The sequence below is a fragment of the Somniosus microcephalus genome, unplaced genomic scaffold, assembly GCF_052327205.1.
Source record: "Somniosus microcephalus isolate GS21.2 unplaced genomic scaffold, FLI_Smic_1.0 unresolved_chr4, whole genome shotgun sequence".
Lineage (NCBI taxonomy): Eukaryota > Metazoa > Chordata > Chondrichthyes > Squaliformes > Somniosidae > Somniosus > Somniosus microcephalus.
In genome coordinates this window covers 47,592,620-47,609,950 of record NW_028225182.1, presented here as the reverse complement: position 1 = coordinate 47,609,950, position 17,331 = coordinate 47,592,620, and the positions used below count along the sequence as shown (strand labels likewise).

Below are 17,331 nucleotides of genomic sequence, written 5' to 3'. Positions count from 1 at the left end.
GATCTGTTTAAAAAAAATTATTTGTTTATAGGATGTGGGCGTCATTGGCAAGGCCAGCATTTATTGCCCATCCCTAATTGCCCTTGAGAAGGTGGCGGTGAGCTGCCTTCTTGGACCGCTGCAGTCCGTGTGGTGAAGGTACTCCCACAGTGCTGTTAGGGAGGGAGTTCCAGGATTTTGATCTAGCGACGATGAAGGATCGGCGATATACGTCTAACTCAGGATGGTGTGTGACTTGGAGGTGAACTTGGAGGTGGTGGTGTTCCCATGCGCCTGCTGCCCTTGTCCTACCAGGTGGAAGAGGTCATGGGTTTGGGAGGTGCTGTTGAACATGCCTTGGCAAGTTGCTGCAGTGCATCTTGTAGATGGTACACACTGCAGCACACGGCAACTCTGACAGTGCAGCGCTCCCTCAGTACTGCCCCTCCGACAGTGCGGCGCTCCCTCAGTACTGCCCCTCCGACAGTGCAGCACTCCCTCAGTACTGCCCCTCTGACAGTGCAGCGCTCCCTCAGCACTGCCGCTCTGACAGTGCTGCACTCCCTCATTACTGCCCTCCGACAGTGCAGCAGTCGCTCAGTACTGCCCCTCCGACAGTGCAGCACTCCCTCAGTACTGCCCCTCTGACAGTGCGGCATTCCCTCAGTACTGCCCCTCTGACAGTGTGGCACTCCCTCAGTACTGCCCCTCTGACAGTGCAGCAGTGGTGGAGGGAATGAATGTTTAAGGTGGTGGATGGGGTACCAATCAAGCGGGCTGCTTTGTCCTGGATGGTGTCGAGCTTCTTGAGTGTTGTTGGAGCTGCACTCATCCAGGCAAGTGGAGAGTATTCCATCGCACTCCTGACTTGTGCCTTGTAGATGGTGGGAAGGCTTTGGGGAGTCAGGAGGTGAGACACACGCCACAGAATACCTAGCCTCTGACCTGCTCTTGTTGCCACAGTATTTATGTGGCTGGTCCAGTTAAGTTTCTGGTTAATGGTGACCCCCAGGTTGATGGTGGGGGATTCGGCGATGGTAATGCCATTGAATGTCAAGGGGCGGTGGTTAGACTCTCGCTTGTTGGAGATAGTCATTGCCTGGTACTTCTGTGGCGCGAATGCTTCCTGCCACTTATCAGCCCAAGCCTGAACGTCGTCCAGGTCTTGTTGCATGCAGGCATGGACTGCTTCATTATCTGAGGCATTGTGAATGGCGCTGAACACTGTGCAGTCATCAGCAAACATCCTCATTTCTGACCTTATGTTGGAGGGAAGGTCATTGATGAAGCAGCTGAAGATGGTTGGGCCTAGGACACTGCCCTGAGAAACTCCTGCAGCGATGTCCTGGGGCTGTGATGATTGACCTTCAACCATCACAACCATCTTCCTTTGTGCTAGATATGACTCCAGCCAGTGGAGCGTGTCCCACCCCCCGCCGATTCCCATTGACTCCAGTTCTACTAGGGCTCCTTGATGCCAGACTTGGTCAAATGCTGCCTTGATGTCAAGGGCAGTCACTCTCACTTCACCTCTGGAATTCAGCTCCTTTGTCCATGTTTGGACCAAGGCTGTAATGAGGTCAGGAGCCGAGTGGTCCTGGCGGAACCCAAACTGGGCATCAGTGAGCAGGTTATTGGTGAGTAAGTGCCGCTTGATAGCACTGTCGATGACCCCTTCCATCACTTTGCTGATGATTGAGAGTAGACTGATGGGGCGGTAATTGGCCCGGTTGGATTTGTCCTGCTTACTGTGGACAGGCCACACCTGGGCAGTTTTCCACATTGTTGGATAGATGCCAGTGTCTTGAGCATCCCTGATTATAATCGCTCAACCTTGGGTGGCCGTGCCTTCTGTTGCCGAGGCCCTAAGCTCTGGAATTCCCTCCCTAAACCTCTCCGCCTCGCTACCTCTCTCTCCTCCAATAAGATGCTCCTTAAAACCCACCTCTTCACCAAGCTTTTGGTCATCTGCCCTAATTTCTCCTTAGGTGGCTCGGTGTCAAATTTTTTGTCTTAAAATATTCCTGTGCAGCACCTTGGGATGTTTTACTACATTAAAGGCGCGATATAAAGAAGTTGTTGTTGTCATCTCTGTTCTCCAACGTGTTTCAACATTGGTGCTGTGCCGCACTCTGACCCTTCACCTTTCACCTGGGTTCCTCAGAATAAACAATACAAGGTGCCCAACATTCTATATTGCCCCGCTCTTTTCTTCTCCACCCCATTTCCAACCTTCGATGATGCTCAAATAAAGGTCGGTTGTATTTGTTTACTTAAAACATTTGTACATTTAATGTGTGGTTATTGCCAATTATTGTAAAATGCGTTGTCAAGGCAGTCAACACGGCAAACAACCAGAGACAGTCTGAGCACTCCCAGGGCAGGTACAGCATGGGTTAGATACAGAGTAAAGCTCCCTCTACACTGTCCCATCAAACACTCCCAGGGCAGGTACAGCATGGGTTAGATACAGAGTAAAGCTCCCTCTACACTGTCCCATCAAACACTCCCAGGGCAGGTACAGCACGGGTTAGATACAGAGTAAAGCTCCCTCTACACTGTCCCATCAAACACTCCCAGGGCAGGTACAGCACGGGTTAGATACAGAGTAAAGCTCCCTCTACACTGTCCCATCAAACACTCCCAGGGCAGGTACAGCATGGGTTAGATACAGAGTAAAGCTCCCTCTACACTGTCCCATCAAACACTCCCAGGGCAGGTACAGCATGGGTTAGATACAGAGTAAAGCTCCCTCTACACTGTCCCATCAAACACTCCCAGGGCAGGTACAGCACGGGTTAGATACAGAGTAAAGCTCCCTCTACACTGTCCCATCAAACACTCCCAGGGCAGGTACAGCATGGGTTAGATACAGAGTAAAGCTCCCTCTACACTGTCCCATCAAACACTCCCAGGGCAGGTACAGCACGGGTTAGATACAGAGTAAAGCTCCCTCTACACTGTCCCATCAAACACTCCCAGGGCAGGTACAGCACGGGTTAGATACAGAGTAAAGCTCCCTCTACACTGTCCCATTAAACACTCCCAGGGCAGGTACAGCACGGGTTAGATACAGAGTAAAGCTCCCTCTACACTGTCCCATCAAACACTCCCGGGGCAGGTACAGCACGGGTTAGATACAGAGTAAAGCTCCCTCTACACTGTCCCATCAAACACTCCCGGGGCAGGTACAGCACGGGTTAGATACAGAGTAAAGCTCCCTCTACACTGTCCCATCAAACACTCCCAGGGCAGGTACAGCATGGGTTAGATACAGAGTAAAGCTCCCTCTACACTGTCCCATCAAACACTCCCAGGGCAGGTACAGCATGGGTTAGATACAGAGTAAAGCTCCCTCTACACTGTCCCATCAAACACTCCCAGGGCAGGTACAGCATGGGTTAGATACAGAGTAAAGCTCCCTCTACACTGTCCCATCAAACACTCCCAGGGCAGGTACAGCACGGGTTAGATACAGAGTAAAGCTCCCTCTACACTGTCCCATCAAACACTCCCAGGGCAGGTACAGCACGGGTTAGATACAGAGTAAAGCTCCCTCTACACTGTCCCATCAAACACTCCCAGGGCAGGTACAGCACGGGTTAGATACAGAGTAAAGCTCCCTCGACACTGTCCCATCAAACACTCCCAGGGCAGGTACAGCACGGGTTAGATACAGAGTAAAGCTCCCTCTACACTGTCCCATCAAACACTCCCAGGGCAGGTACAGCGCGGGTTAGATACAGAGTAAAGCTCCCTCTACACTGTCCCATCAAACACTCCCAGGGCAGGTACAGCATGGGTTAGATACAGAGTAAAGCTCCCTCTACACTGTCCCATCAAACACTCCCAGGGCAGGTACAGCATGTGTTAGATACAGAGTAAAGCTCTCTCTACACTGTCCCATCAAACACTCCCAGGGCAGGTACAGCACAGGTTAGATACAGAGTAATGCTCCCTTTACACTGCCCCATCAAACACTCCCAGGGCAGGTACAGCACGGGTTAGATACAGAGTAAAGCTCCCTCTACACTGTCCCATCAAACACTCCCAGGGCAGGTACAGCATGGGTTAGATACAGAGTAAAGCTCCCTCTACACTTTCCCATCAAACACTCCCAGGGCAGGTACAGCACGGGTTAGATACAGAGTAAAGCTCCCTCTACACTGTCCCATCAAAGACTCCCAGGGCAGGTACAGCACGGGTTAGATACAGAGTGAAGCTCCCTCTACACTGTCCCATCAAACACTCCCAGGGCAGGTACAGCACGGGTTAGATAGAGAGTAAAGCTCCCTCTACTCTGTCCCATCAAACACTCTCAGGGCAGGTACAGCATGGGTTAGATACAGAGTAAAGCTCCCTCTACACTGTCCCATCAAACACTCTCAGGGCAGGTACAGCACGGGTTAGATACAGAGTAAAGCTCCCTCTGCACTGTCCCATCAAACACTCCCAGGGCGGGTACAGCACGGGTTAGATAGAGAGTAAAGCTCCCTCTACACTGTTGTAGTGTATGTACCTGTCTACCTTTAAGAGAACTATTGTATGTAACCGTCCACCTTTAAGAGAACTACTTTAGGTGTTGCACTACTTTGTTGGCTTCTGTATACTGTAATACCGACGGTGACCACACCGGTATATAAGTGCTGTGTCAGGATTTATTGGGCAGATTCGCCCTGACCTTCGAATAGTAAAGTCCTGTTTTAAGTTACTCTTGGAGTCTGTGTATTAATTAACTGAACAACCCACAGACTTTACAGTGGCGACGAGTCCGATCGTACCCTGCGGCAACAATACTTCTGAAGCAGTTAACGAGCGTCGAGAAGAGGCAACCGCCCTCGTCGTTCTGCTGGGAGAAAACTCGAGGCTGCAGAACTAGAAAGGAGGAAGAATTTAGAGACAAAGACTTCCATCAGCAACAGGCACTGACTGTCCCTTCTGCCACGGTGAGGAGTGAGCCGGTCAGCACGAGAAGCAAGGCGGCCACGGTGACTGTGAGTAAGGGAAAGTAAAAAGAATAACCGGAGGATAAGGGCGGTGCACTCGACCACGGTCGAGGGGGAAAGGAGCCGGACAGAAGTCGGGTCCAGAGGCGCTGAGCCTGGGGCAGCGTGGAGCAAGGAAGCCGCGGTACAGACAGGCTGGGGGACGCAACGGCGTCGTGAGACAGCTAGACCGCGACCGGCGAAAAAGGCCGGGCAGCGACCGAAGCCACGAAGTGCTGCGACCGGGAACGTAGGCGCGGGAAGAGATAAACTCAGCCGCAGCCGGGGAGGGAAGCACCGGACTGCGAGAGGGCTGGGAGGCACGATTGGGAGCCGAGCGAGCGGGAGAGGCAGAGCCGACCAAGGGAGACTGAGCGAGAGCCAGTCCAGCGGCTGAAACTGTCCTCCGTCAACGGGGTGTACCCAGCGCCGGTAGAGCCGAGCGAGCGGGAGAGAGACAGAGCCCGAGCAAGGGTGACTGAGCGAGAGCCAGTCCAGCGGCTGAAACTTTTCTCCGTCAACGGGGTGTACCCAGCGCCGGTAGAGCCGAGCGAGCGGGAGAGAGACAGAGCCCGAGCAAGGGGAACTGAGCGAGAGCCAGCCCAGCGGCTGAAACTGTTCGCCGTCAACGGGGTGTACCCAGCGCCGGTTGCCCTGCCGAGAAAAGGGAAAGCACTGAAGCCGACGCGCAGGCTGTGAACCTGAAAGCCAGCGGCCGTCGCCCGTGGGGAAAGTGTACCCCTCCCGCCAGGGGAAGAAACGCGGGAAACCGCCATTAGGCGGAGAAGAAGACAGAAGCGGGGAACCGCCATTGAAGTGGGCGGAGAGAGAAGATAAGCGCGGGAAACCGCCATTTTCGCGGGAACCGCCATCTTGAAAAAAAAGAAAATTTAAAGAAATAATCCGTGGTGTTATCAGGAAGCGAGGAAGATGCCTAAGCGTGGTAACATCAACGATTTTAACTCCGAGGTAGAAGACTGGGCCACGTATGTGGAACGCATTGAGATCTATGGTGAGGCCAATAAAATAGAAGAAGATGACAAAGCTATAACCTTGCTAAACTCGATGGGCGCGAAGACATACGGGCTCTTGAAGCATCTACTAGCACCAGCTAAACCGGCGGATCAGACTTTCGATGATATTGTTGCTGTCCTGAAGGATCATTTTAACCCCGCACCACTGATGTTAGTGGAACGATCCAAATTCTATGCGAGAACGCAAAGGAAAGACGAAAGCAACGCAGAATACTTGGTCGAACTGCGTAGACTAGCGAAACACTGCCAGTTTGGAGGGAATCTGACAGAGGCATTGCGAGGCAAGTTCGTGTGCGGGTTGTCAAAGGAAGGAACGCAAAAGCGACTACTCGAAGAGAACGACCTTACACTTGACAGGGCTGTCCTTATTGCAGCATCGCACGAAGCCGCAGCGAAGGGAACTGCGGAAATGCAGCTAAAGGCAGCGGCACTCAGTGTGGATCAAATTACCTCGAGTACAACAAAATGCTATCGTTGTGGGGAGACAACACACGACCAGAACCAATGCTGGTTTAAGAACCAGGAATGTAGGAAATGTGGCAAACTGGGTCACATAGCTAAGGTATGCCAGTCAGGGAAGAAGACCAACAACCAAAGGAAGCCATCACAGGAAAAGTACAACAAGGTACACAAGGTGGCTGAGAAGAGTTCAGACAAACAGAATTCGGACTCAGACCCAAACGGCCAGGAGATGGATAGTCTGAGAATTCACAATGTGAGTAATGAAGCTGACCGACAAGCTATCTGGATCACACTACAGATTGCAAAAGTCCAAGTGAAAATGGAAGTGGACACCGGATCGGCGTTGACGGTCATGAATAAGCATGATTATAAAAAGTTATTCAAGCATATTCCCCTACGGGATACGGAACTAGTATTGCAGACATACACGGGGCACAAAGTATACCCCATCGGAAAGATAGAAGTCAAGGTGAGATACAAGGACAAAGATCACCAAAGGATGGACCTGTATGTGTTGCCTGAGGGAGGTCCACCACTTCTGGGATGGGAGTGGATCAGGAAAATAAAGATAGACTGGCATTCACTAAACACCATGACGGTAGATTCCGGAAAGGAAGATGTCAAACCTGAACGGTTGTCCAGAATATTGGACGAAGCTAAAGAGGTATTCCAGCAAGGACTGGGAACACTGCGAGGAATTAAAGCAAAGGTTAAGATTGCAGAACATGCAAGCCCAAAATTTTTCAAAGCCAGATCGGTACCTTACACGATACGACCTGCTGTGGAGGCAGAACTGGAAGAACTTGAATGATCAGGGGTACTGTCAAAAGTGGACTGGAGTGAGTGGGCCACGCCCATTGTTCCCGTCATGAAGTCTTCACCAAGTAACAAGCCAGGGGGACCGGGGAAGGTCCGCATCTGCGGAGACTTCAAGATCACAGTGAATCCGGTGCTTCACACGGTACAATACCCGCTTCCGCGGATTGAAGATATCTTTGCTTCGTTGGCTGGAGGGAAACACTTCACCAAGATAGACCTGGCACAGGCATACTTACAAATGGAAGGCGAGGAAGAGTCGCGTCAGTACCTCACCATCAACACACACAGAGGCTTGTATCGTTATAATAGACTGGTTTTTGGGGTAGCTTCGGCTCCAGCAATTTGGCAGAGGGCCATGGAGCAGGTATTACAAGGAATTCCAAGCACGCAGTGTTACTTAGACAATATCCTGATTACGGGAGAAGACAAGGAAGAACACCTCACAAATTTGAAACTGGTGCTCACTAGGTTGAAGGAATATGGCCTTCGAGTTAATCGCAAGAAATGTGAGTTCTTCCAAAAACGGATCTCGTACTGCGGTCATGTCATTGACCGAGAGGGGCTGCACAAGTCACCTGACAAGATAGAAGCTGTCGTGAAGGCCCCCACTCCGGAAAATGTATCACAGTTAAGATCATTCTTGGGGTTGATTAATTATTATCACAAGTTTCTGCCGAATCTATCCACGGTGCTGCATCCGCTGAATGCTCTGTTGCGGAAAGAAGTACCATGGAAGTGGAGTGAGGAATGTAAAAAGACCTTTCGCAGAAGCAAGGCGTTGATTACCTCTGAAGAAGTGTTGGCTCATTTCAACCCAACGTTACCTCTTCGTCTAGCTTGTGATGCTTCCCCCTATGGAATTGGAGCAGTACTTTCACACAAGTTACCAAATGGCTCGGAAAGGCCAGTGGCATTCGCGTCCCGATCATTGACCTCCGCGGAGCGAAATTATGCTCAAATAGATAGGGAGGCCCTCAGCCTTGTGTGGGGCGTAAAGAAATTCAATCATTACCTGCAGGGCAAGAAGTTCACATTACTGACAGACCACCAGCCGTTGGTGTCCATATTCAACCCTAACAAGGCCGTTTCCACCATGACAGCACAAAGGTTACAGAGGTGGTCCGTGTTACTTGGGGCACACCAATATGACATCGAATACAAAAGGTCCAAACAGCATGGAAATGCTGATGGGTTATCGCGCTTGCCATTGCCGATAGCAGAAGAAGCGACTACAGTGGACCCGGTAGAGATGTTCCACTCATCCATAGTGGAATGTCTACCAGTAACAAATTCGATGATCGAAAACGAAACAAGAAATGACCCGACTCTCTCACGAGTCTATGATTTAACAGTGAAGGGATGGCCAGCACAGGGCGAACCAACGCTGCCAGCATTTTCGCAGAGAAAAGAACAGCTGTCAGTGTGTCGAGGAACCCTGATGTGTGGGTCTAGAGTGGTGATTCCACCCAAACTTCAACAGAAGGTGTTAAAGGAGCTGCACGAGGGACATCTGGGTGGAGTGAAAATGAAGAACCTAGCAAGAGCGTTTGTGTGGTGGCCAGGCATTGATGGGGACATCGAAGAAATCACTAAGAGCTGTCTAGGATGCCAGAAGGTCCAAAACGCGCCACCACAGGCTCCTCTGCATCCATGGGAGTGGCCCTCATCTCCTTGGCAAAGGGTACACATCGACTTTGCTGGTCCATTTATGGACTCAATGGCCTAGAAATTGAGTGGGCTTAGCGCCCATTTTGCGGCGCTAGAGGGCATTGCGCTGGACTTACAGCCGGTTTTGAAATTGACTAGGGCCCAACATCGGCGTTACACCGGTAGCGCTGCGCCGGCACCGATGACGTCATCGGTGTGCGCAGCGTCCCGGTTGCCGTGGTGACGGGCCCCAGTGCCGAAATTCAGTTGCGGCTGCCTCGCCCGTGGCAGCCGCAACTAAGACTCTGGCAACAGAGTCTTACACGACTTTGCGCCGGCGCATAAAGGTGGAGCGGCGGCCGGCCGCTTTCCCGCCGGCCGCCTGCCCGCACCTCCCTCCCCGCGGAACAGATGCTTCTCGGCTGCGAGCCCGGCACTTCCCCGAGGTGCCGGGCTCATTTTTGTGGCGATTTAACCGGCCAGCGGGCGGGTGCAGGCAGCTCCTCCTTAACTGAAGGAGGAGGCCTGCACTTCCCGAGCCTGCCGCACCGCATCGGGCGCCGCAGCGCCGGAATAGCGCCGCAATGCGGTGCGTAGCGCCAGTTTTCAGGCGCAAACAGCCTTCAGTAGCGCCGGCAGCCATTTGGGCGCGGCGCTACTGAATTTTTGGCGCGCACAGCGCGACTTAGCACCGGCGCTAAATTTCCGGCGTTAAGCCCCGGCGCAGCGCAAACTCAATTTCTAGGCCAATGTTTCTAATAGCGGTGGATGCACACTCCAAGTGGCCGGAGGTAATAAAGATGTCCACCACCACCACGAAAAAAACCATCACAGTGTTAAGGACCATGTTTGCTAGGAATGGGTTGCCGGAACAGATCTGTTCTGATAATGGACCGCAATTTGTGTCCGAAGAATTCAAGAAATTCTTAAAGAGCAATGGGGTTAAGCACTACACGTCAGCCCCATACCATCCCGCCTCCAATGGATTGGCTGAAAGGTTTGTCCAGACCTTCAAGAAGGCCATAAAGGCCATGGGTAATGAACCCATTAACTTACAACATAAGGTGGATAGCTTCTTGTTGGCATACAGGAATGCAACACATGCGGTCACAAATCAAACTCCCGCCATGATGTTTTTTAATAGACGACTAAGATGCCGGCTGGATTTGCTTAAGCCAAACGTCAGAAGGGACGTAGAGAACCGGCAATTCCAGGGCATGAATGAAAGGCCAACTAGATCTTTTCAGATAGGTCAACAAGTTTTGGCCCGGGACTACCGTACCGAGAAATGGCAGCCTGGAACTATTGGAAAAAGGCTAGGGCCGTTGATGTATACGGTGGACATTGGGGACAGTATAATAAGGCGCCATGTTGACCAGATCATAGGGTCAGCCACAAATGGCCAACCTACTCCACCACCTTACACGGTTAATGTTGAGACAGAGATACCCAGAACACCTACCTCCGATCTGGTAATACTGGAACCAGATGAACCTGACACTGTCCTTCAAGCCGAATCGACCTTGCCAGAAGCACCTACTACCCCACCGGGTGTTACGACACCACCGAGGCGTTATCCGGACAGAGTCCGGAAACCTCCAGAGAGACTGAACCTGTGAACTGTCTTGCATAAAGTTGTATATATGTTATAATGTATGTTTAATGGGGAATCAGTATGTTGTAAGCTAAAAAGGGAGGATTGTAGTGTATGTACCCGTCTACCTTTAAGAGAACTATTGTATGTAACCGTCCACCTTTAAGAGAACTACTTTAGGTGTTGCACTACTTTGTTGGCTTCTGTATACTGTAATACCGACGGTGACCACACCGGTATATAAATGCTGTGTCAGGATTTATTGGGCAGATTCGCCCTGACCTTCGAATAGTAAAGTCCTGTTTTAAGTTACTCTTGGAGTCTGTGTATTAATTAACTAAACAACCCACAGACTTTACAACTGTCCCATCAAACACTCTCAGGGCAGGTACAGCATGGGTTAGATACGGAGTAAAGCTCCCCCTACACTGTCCCATCAAACACTGCCAGGGCAGGTACAGCACGGGTTAGATACAGAGTAAAGCTCCCTCTACACTGTCCCATCAAACACTCCCAGGGCAGGTACAGCATGGGTTAGATACAGAGTAAATCTCCCTCTACTTCAACAAACCTAGAACATCTAAACACAACATTCGGTTCAAAACCTTTATTTAGGTTCTGAAGAAGTGTTTCGACCTGAAACGTTAACTCTGTTTCTCTCTCCACGGATGTTGCCTGGCCTGCTGAGTTTTTCCAGCGTTTTCTGTTGTTATTTCGGATTTCCAGCATCCGCAGTATTTTGCTATCACCTTTATTTAGGTGTCTTGTTGATTCATCATCATTTGCACATCTGTTAGCAAACCTGGGAGATGGCATCACATGTATTCAACAAGGTTAATCACACTTGACTGTGGGGCAATGCACATCACTCCAACTTCATGTAGATCACCGGTGAGGTCCATTCAGGTATTGCTGTCAAAACCACAAGGTTCTGCGGCGCCTCACTGGAATAAAGCGTGGTTCAGAGGTCAGTCTCTAACACTAGCCTCAATTCCCTGACCATGCTCTCCTTAGAGCAGAGAAAGTTAAGGGGAGATTTAATAGAGGTGTTCAAAATTATTAAGGGTTTTGACCTCACGACTTCCCGACGGGTACTCAAGAGTGAGCCAAGCCGACTGCCTTTTTAAAAAAAAATCTCGCGTTGCTATTGGTTTATATTGCATTGTCCTGTACTGATGATGTCACACTTGATACTTGTGCCCACTTCTGGTCTCCATTTTATAAAAAGGATAGAGAGGCAGTGGAGAAGGTGCAAAAAATGATTCACAAGGATGATACCAGAACTGAGAGGTTATACCTATCAGGAAAGAGTGAATGGGCTGGGGCTCTGTTCTCTAGAAAAGAGAAGGCTGAGGAATGACCTGATAAGAGGTCTGTAAAATTATGATAGGGTTCGATAGGATAGACGTAGAGAAGATGTTTCCACTTGTGGGGGAGACCAGAACTCGAGGCCATAAATATAAGATAGTCACTGATAAATCCAACAGGGAATTCAGGAGGAACTTCTTTACCCAGAGAGTGGTGAGAATGTGGAACTCGCTACCACAGGGAGTGGTGGAGGCGAATATTATAGATATATTTACGGGGGAGCTAGATAAACACATGAGGGAGAAAGGAATAGAAGGATATGCCGATAGGGTGAGATGAAGAGGGGGTGGGAGGAGGCTCGTGTGGAGCATAAACACCGGCACGGGCCAGTTGGGCCGAATGGCCTGTTTCTGCGCGGTAAATACTGTGTAATAAGTAGCTCGATAGAGTAAATAAGGAGAAACTGTTTCCAGTGGCAGGAGGGTCGGTAACCAGAGGACACAGGTTGAAGATAATGGGCAAAAGAACCAGAGGGGGAGATGAGGAGAATGTTTTTACGCAGCGAGTTGTTGTGATCTGGAACGCGCTGCCTGAAAGGGCGGTGGAAGCAGATTCAATAGTAACTTTCAAAATGGAGTTGGATAAATTCTTGAAAAGGAGAAGTTTGCAGGGCTGTGGGGAAAGAGCAGAGGGGAGTGGGACTAATTGGAGAGCTCTTTCAAAGAGCCGGCACAGGCACGATGGACCGAATGGCCTCCTTCTGTGACTCTCTGTTCCCCAGTAGCGAGGGGCCACATCGGCAGCAGTGCCTTGCAGTTGTGCGTGCAGCTTTGGTATCCTAACGGTAAAAGAGCTTGATCCATTGGAGCGGGTTCAGAAGCCAACGACAAGGATGGAGCCCAGGAACTGAGGTGTTACGTTATGTTGGGAGATGTAATAGCAGAGCACTTGGAAAACAGTGACAGGATCGGACAAAGTCAACATGGATTTACAAAGGGTAAATCATGCTTGACTAATCTACTGGAATTTTTTGAGGACGTAACTGGTAGAATAGATAAGGGAGAACCAGTGGATGTGGTGTATTTGGACTTTCAGAAGGTCCCGCATAAGAGATTGGCGTGTAAAGTTAAGGCACATGGGATTGGGGGTAAGGTACTGACTTGGATAGAGAACTGGTTGGCAGACAGGAAGCAAAGAGTTGGAATAAACGGGTCTTTTTCCGAGTGGCAGGCAGTGACTAGTGGGGTGCCGCAGGGATTGGTGCTAGGACCCCAGCTATTCACAATATACATATTAATGATCTAGACGAGGGAACTAGATGTAATATCTCCAAGTTTGCAGACGACACAAAGCTGGGTGGGCGTGTGTGCTGTGAGGAGGATGCCGAGAAACTCCAGTATGATCTGGACAGGATGGGTGATTGGGCAGATGCATGGCAGATGCAGTATAATGTGAATAAATGCGAGGTAATCCACTTTGGTGGCAAAAACAGGAAGACAGATTATTATCTGAACGGCAATAGATTGGGAGAAGGGGAAGTGCAACGAGACCTGGGTGTCCTTGTGCACCAGTCGCTGACGGTAGGCATGTAGGTGCAGCAGGCGGTTAAGAAGGCAAATAGTATGTTGGCCTTCATAGCGAGAGGGTTCGAGTACAGGAACAAAGATGTCTTGCTGCAGTTGTACAGGGCCTTGGTGAGACCACACCTTGAGTATTGTGTGCAGTTTTGGTCGGCTTAACTGAGGAAGGATGTTCTTGCCATGGCGGGAGTGTAGCGAAGATTCACCAGACTGATACCTGGGATGGCAGGAATGACGTATGAGGAGAGATTGGGTCGATTGGGCTTATATTCACTGGAGTTTAGAAGAATGAGAGGGGATCTCATTGAAACTTATAAAATTCTAACAGGACTAGACAGACTAGATGCAGGAAGGATGTTCCTGATGGCGGGGGAGTCCAGAACCAGGGGTCACAGTCTAAGGATAAGGGGTAAGCCATTTAGGACTGAGATGAGGAGGAATTTCTTCACCCAGAGAGTGGTGAACCTGTGGAATTCTCTACCAAAGAGGGCAGTAGAGGCCAATTCATTAAATATATTCAAGAAGGAGTTGGATATATTTCTTAAGGCTAAAGGGATCAAGGGATATGGGGAGAAAGCAGGGACAGGGTACTGAATTTGGATGATCAGCCATGATCTCATTGAATGGCGGAACAGGCTCGAGGGGCCGAATGGCCTACTCCTGCTCCTATCTTCTATGTTTCTATGAGAATCATCACAGACTTGCTTCCTTCAGAGAATAGACTGAGAGGGGGCAGCGTGCAGGATTTCAACGTGCTGAAGGCAACTTATATAGAAGCCATGGGCTGAGTGCACAGCAAGAAGGCACAAATAGAAAGTGAGCTTCAACCAAGGCTCCCAGATACAGAGGAAGGGGAGGAGGCCATTCAGCCCCCTCGAGCCTGCTCCGCCATTCAATTAGATCATGACTGATCTGCGACCTAACTCCATCTACCTGCCTTTGCCCCATATCCCTTAATAACTTTGGTTAAGAAAAATCTATCAATCTCAGGTTTAAAATTAACAATTGATCCAGTGCCAATTGCTGTTTGCAGATGAGTTTTCCAAACTTCTACCACCCTTTGTGCGGAGACGTGTTTCCTAACTTCACTCCTGAAAGGCCTGGCTCTCATTTTTAGGCTATGCCCTCTTGTCCTCGAATCCCCAACGAGCAGCACCAGTTAATGTTCTGTCAATGAACCCCTTTAGAGAAGATCTCGGTAGGAATGAGATTGAGAGTTAGAAGGACAAGTACAGATAAAAATGGTCAAATGTTGTGTAGAAGATGTTGGTTCCTTGCACCATGAAGATGAGGAAGCAATTGATTTAGGACATGTGACGTGGGGTGTACTACTAAGGTTGCAAAAATCCGGGAATTTTTAAAAGGAAACTTTCCATGGGAATTTTCGGGAATTTTGGGAATTTATGGGAATTTTGAGAGTTTTTGCATACTGATGATTTTTGTCTCTGGCCCTTATATTATCTTTGTCATCAAAATAGACATACTGTTCCATACAAATAAAAACAGGCTTTCAAAACTTTATTTAGGTTATAATTTTGAACTTTATTGAACCCCCACAAAAAAGACCCATCTAAAATAAAATAAAAAGAGCGTCAGCTTATTTAGCCTGTAATTTGTCCTTATTTTGTCCCTTTGAGTCTTCTACTCATGAGTCTTCTGAGTCTTCTACTCATCATTGCTCCTCCTGATTCTCTGACTCTGGCTCTGACGTGTCCATTTCCTCCTCTGTGTCACTGTCTAGCTGTGTGGTGGACACTTCTGTATCTGGCTCAATAAGTTGTAGGTCCGCCCGGATAGCCACCAGTTTCTCCACTCTCTTGTTAGTCAGCCTGTTGCGCACCTTTGTATGCGTATTCCCAAAAAGTGACCAGTTTCGTTCAGAGGCCGCTGATGAAGGTGGGATTTGGAGTATCACCGATGCAATAGGTGACAGGGCCTCAGATGCACAAAGTCCCTTCCACCAGGTATGTGCACTGATATGCTTGCATGATTCCCATATCCCATCCCCATTCCAAAGACCTTGTTTGGTAGAGAACTTTGCCAAACTTTCCAGAACTTTGCCCACGTCCAGATTGAGATGGTGTGAGAGGGTAGAAATCATACTGTAAGCGCTGTTGATCTGTTCTCCAGAAAGTATTGGTCTCCCAACATGCTTTGGGTCCAGCATGTATGCTGCAGCATGAATCGGCTTGACACAAAATTCTTGACGCGTCTGTATGAATTGAACAATTGCCTTCTCCTCTGCTTTGAGCAGCAGAGATGTGGGTAGGGCAATGCTGATTTGTTCTTTTAAAATCAGCAAAAAGCCTGAGAACATCTGACAAGACAGCGTCATCTCCTTCAATCTGAGCAATTGCAGATGCTACTTGTGAGAGTAGTTTAAGGCTGCTAACCACTCTCTCCCAAAACACATCATCCAGCAGTATTTTCTTGATGGTGGTTTCCATACCCCCAGACTGGGATATTGCCATTTCTTGCAGCGACTCCTTACCCTCCAGAAGGCTGTTGTACATTATGACAACACCACCCCATCTAGTGTTGCTGGGTTGCTTCAGTGTGGTGTACTTGTTCTTTGTCGTTTGTTGGAGTTGTAGGTTGCTGCAACTACCTGTTTTCCCCTGACATACTTAACAACTTGCTTGGCTCTCGTGTACAGTGTTTCCATGGTTCTCAAACCCATGATGTCCTTGAGGAGCAGGTTGAGCCCATGAGCTGCGCACCCAATAGGCGTAATATGAGGGTAGGCCTCCTCCATTTGAGCCCAAGCAGCCTTCTTCACAGCATTGTCAGTAACTACTGCAAAGACCTTTTGTGATCCAAGGTCGTTGATGACCACTTTCAGCTCATCAGCAATGTATGTGCCTGTGTGTCTGTTGTCCTTCGTGTCTGTGCTCTTGAAGAACACTGGGAGAGGAGTGGAGACGATGTAGTTTATGATGCCCTCCCCTCGTACATTTGACCACCCATCTGAGATATCTGCAACACAGTCTGCCATCTCTATAATTTCTTTGAGCTTTCCTTGGACTCTGTTATACTCGGCCTCCAGCAAATAAGTAGACAAAGCATGTCTGGTGGGAGGACAGTATGCAGGGCGAATAACACTGAAAAATCTCTTCCAGTACACATTGGCTGTGAGCATGAGGGGTGAGCCTGTCACATAAACAGCTCGAGCAAGGCACTCATCTGCATTCTTCTGGCTATGGTTATCCATTGTATCAAAGAACCTTCCAAGTGGGCCAGGAGTTGCTGATGATAAGGAGCCCGATGCTGAATGAGAACCATTATCTTCTTGAATGGAAGCAGGGCAACTCTGGGCTGACTGCTGTGTGCTTTGAGTGAAGTTGCTGCATTTGGATAAATGCTGCTGCATCTTTGTGGCATTCTTTACATATGGCTTTGTATAGTGTTTGCACATGAACACAGTCTTTCCATCTGCCTGGGATAAAATGCTTCCACACATCTGACGGTAAACGTGGCATTGTTCTATGCAGAGAAATAAAGGGCATTCGTCTCTGTGTCGAACTGTGGTCAATCAGCACGATTGCAACAGGGTGAGTAAATTTTTCCTGATGCTCCATGTGATGGAAGCATGACCTGTGCACGCACGATGCTACATCACCAATAGAGGGAGCTAATCGCTCATCCATTCATCCAACCAATCAGGACACATTTGTTCACAGTCATACACAAAACTTGTAATTATTAAAACAAGCCAAGTAAGAAGATCAACATATATTGATTAAGAAATTCCTTAATAATTAAGATTCCATCTCTGTTAGTAATTTTAAGAGAGGACCTGTGAAAAAAAATGAAAGAAATATACAAAAAAAAAACAATATTATGCTAGCATGTGCTTTTTTGGGCAAACTTCGCAAAAATCCCAAGCTAAACTTCCCGTGGAAAATTTCCCAGAAACTTTCCAC

At 49.1% G+C, this 17,331-nt stretch overlaps 1 protein-coding gene across 7 annotated transcripts in view; it reads right to left on the bottom strand.

The window, feature by feature from the left end:
• The window catches only part of mblac1 (metallo-beta-lactamase domain containing 1), a 420,822-nt gene that overhangs the window by 375,222 nt on the left and 28,269 nt on the right, over positions 1 to 17,331 (bottom strand). The gene's annotated exons all lie outside the window — the stretch shown is intronic.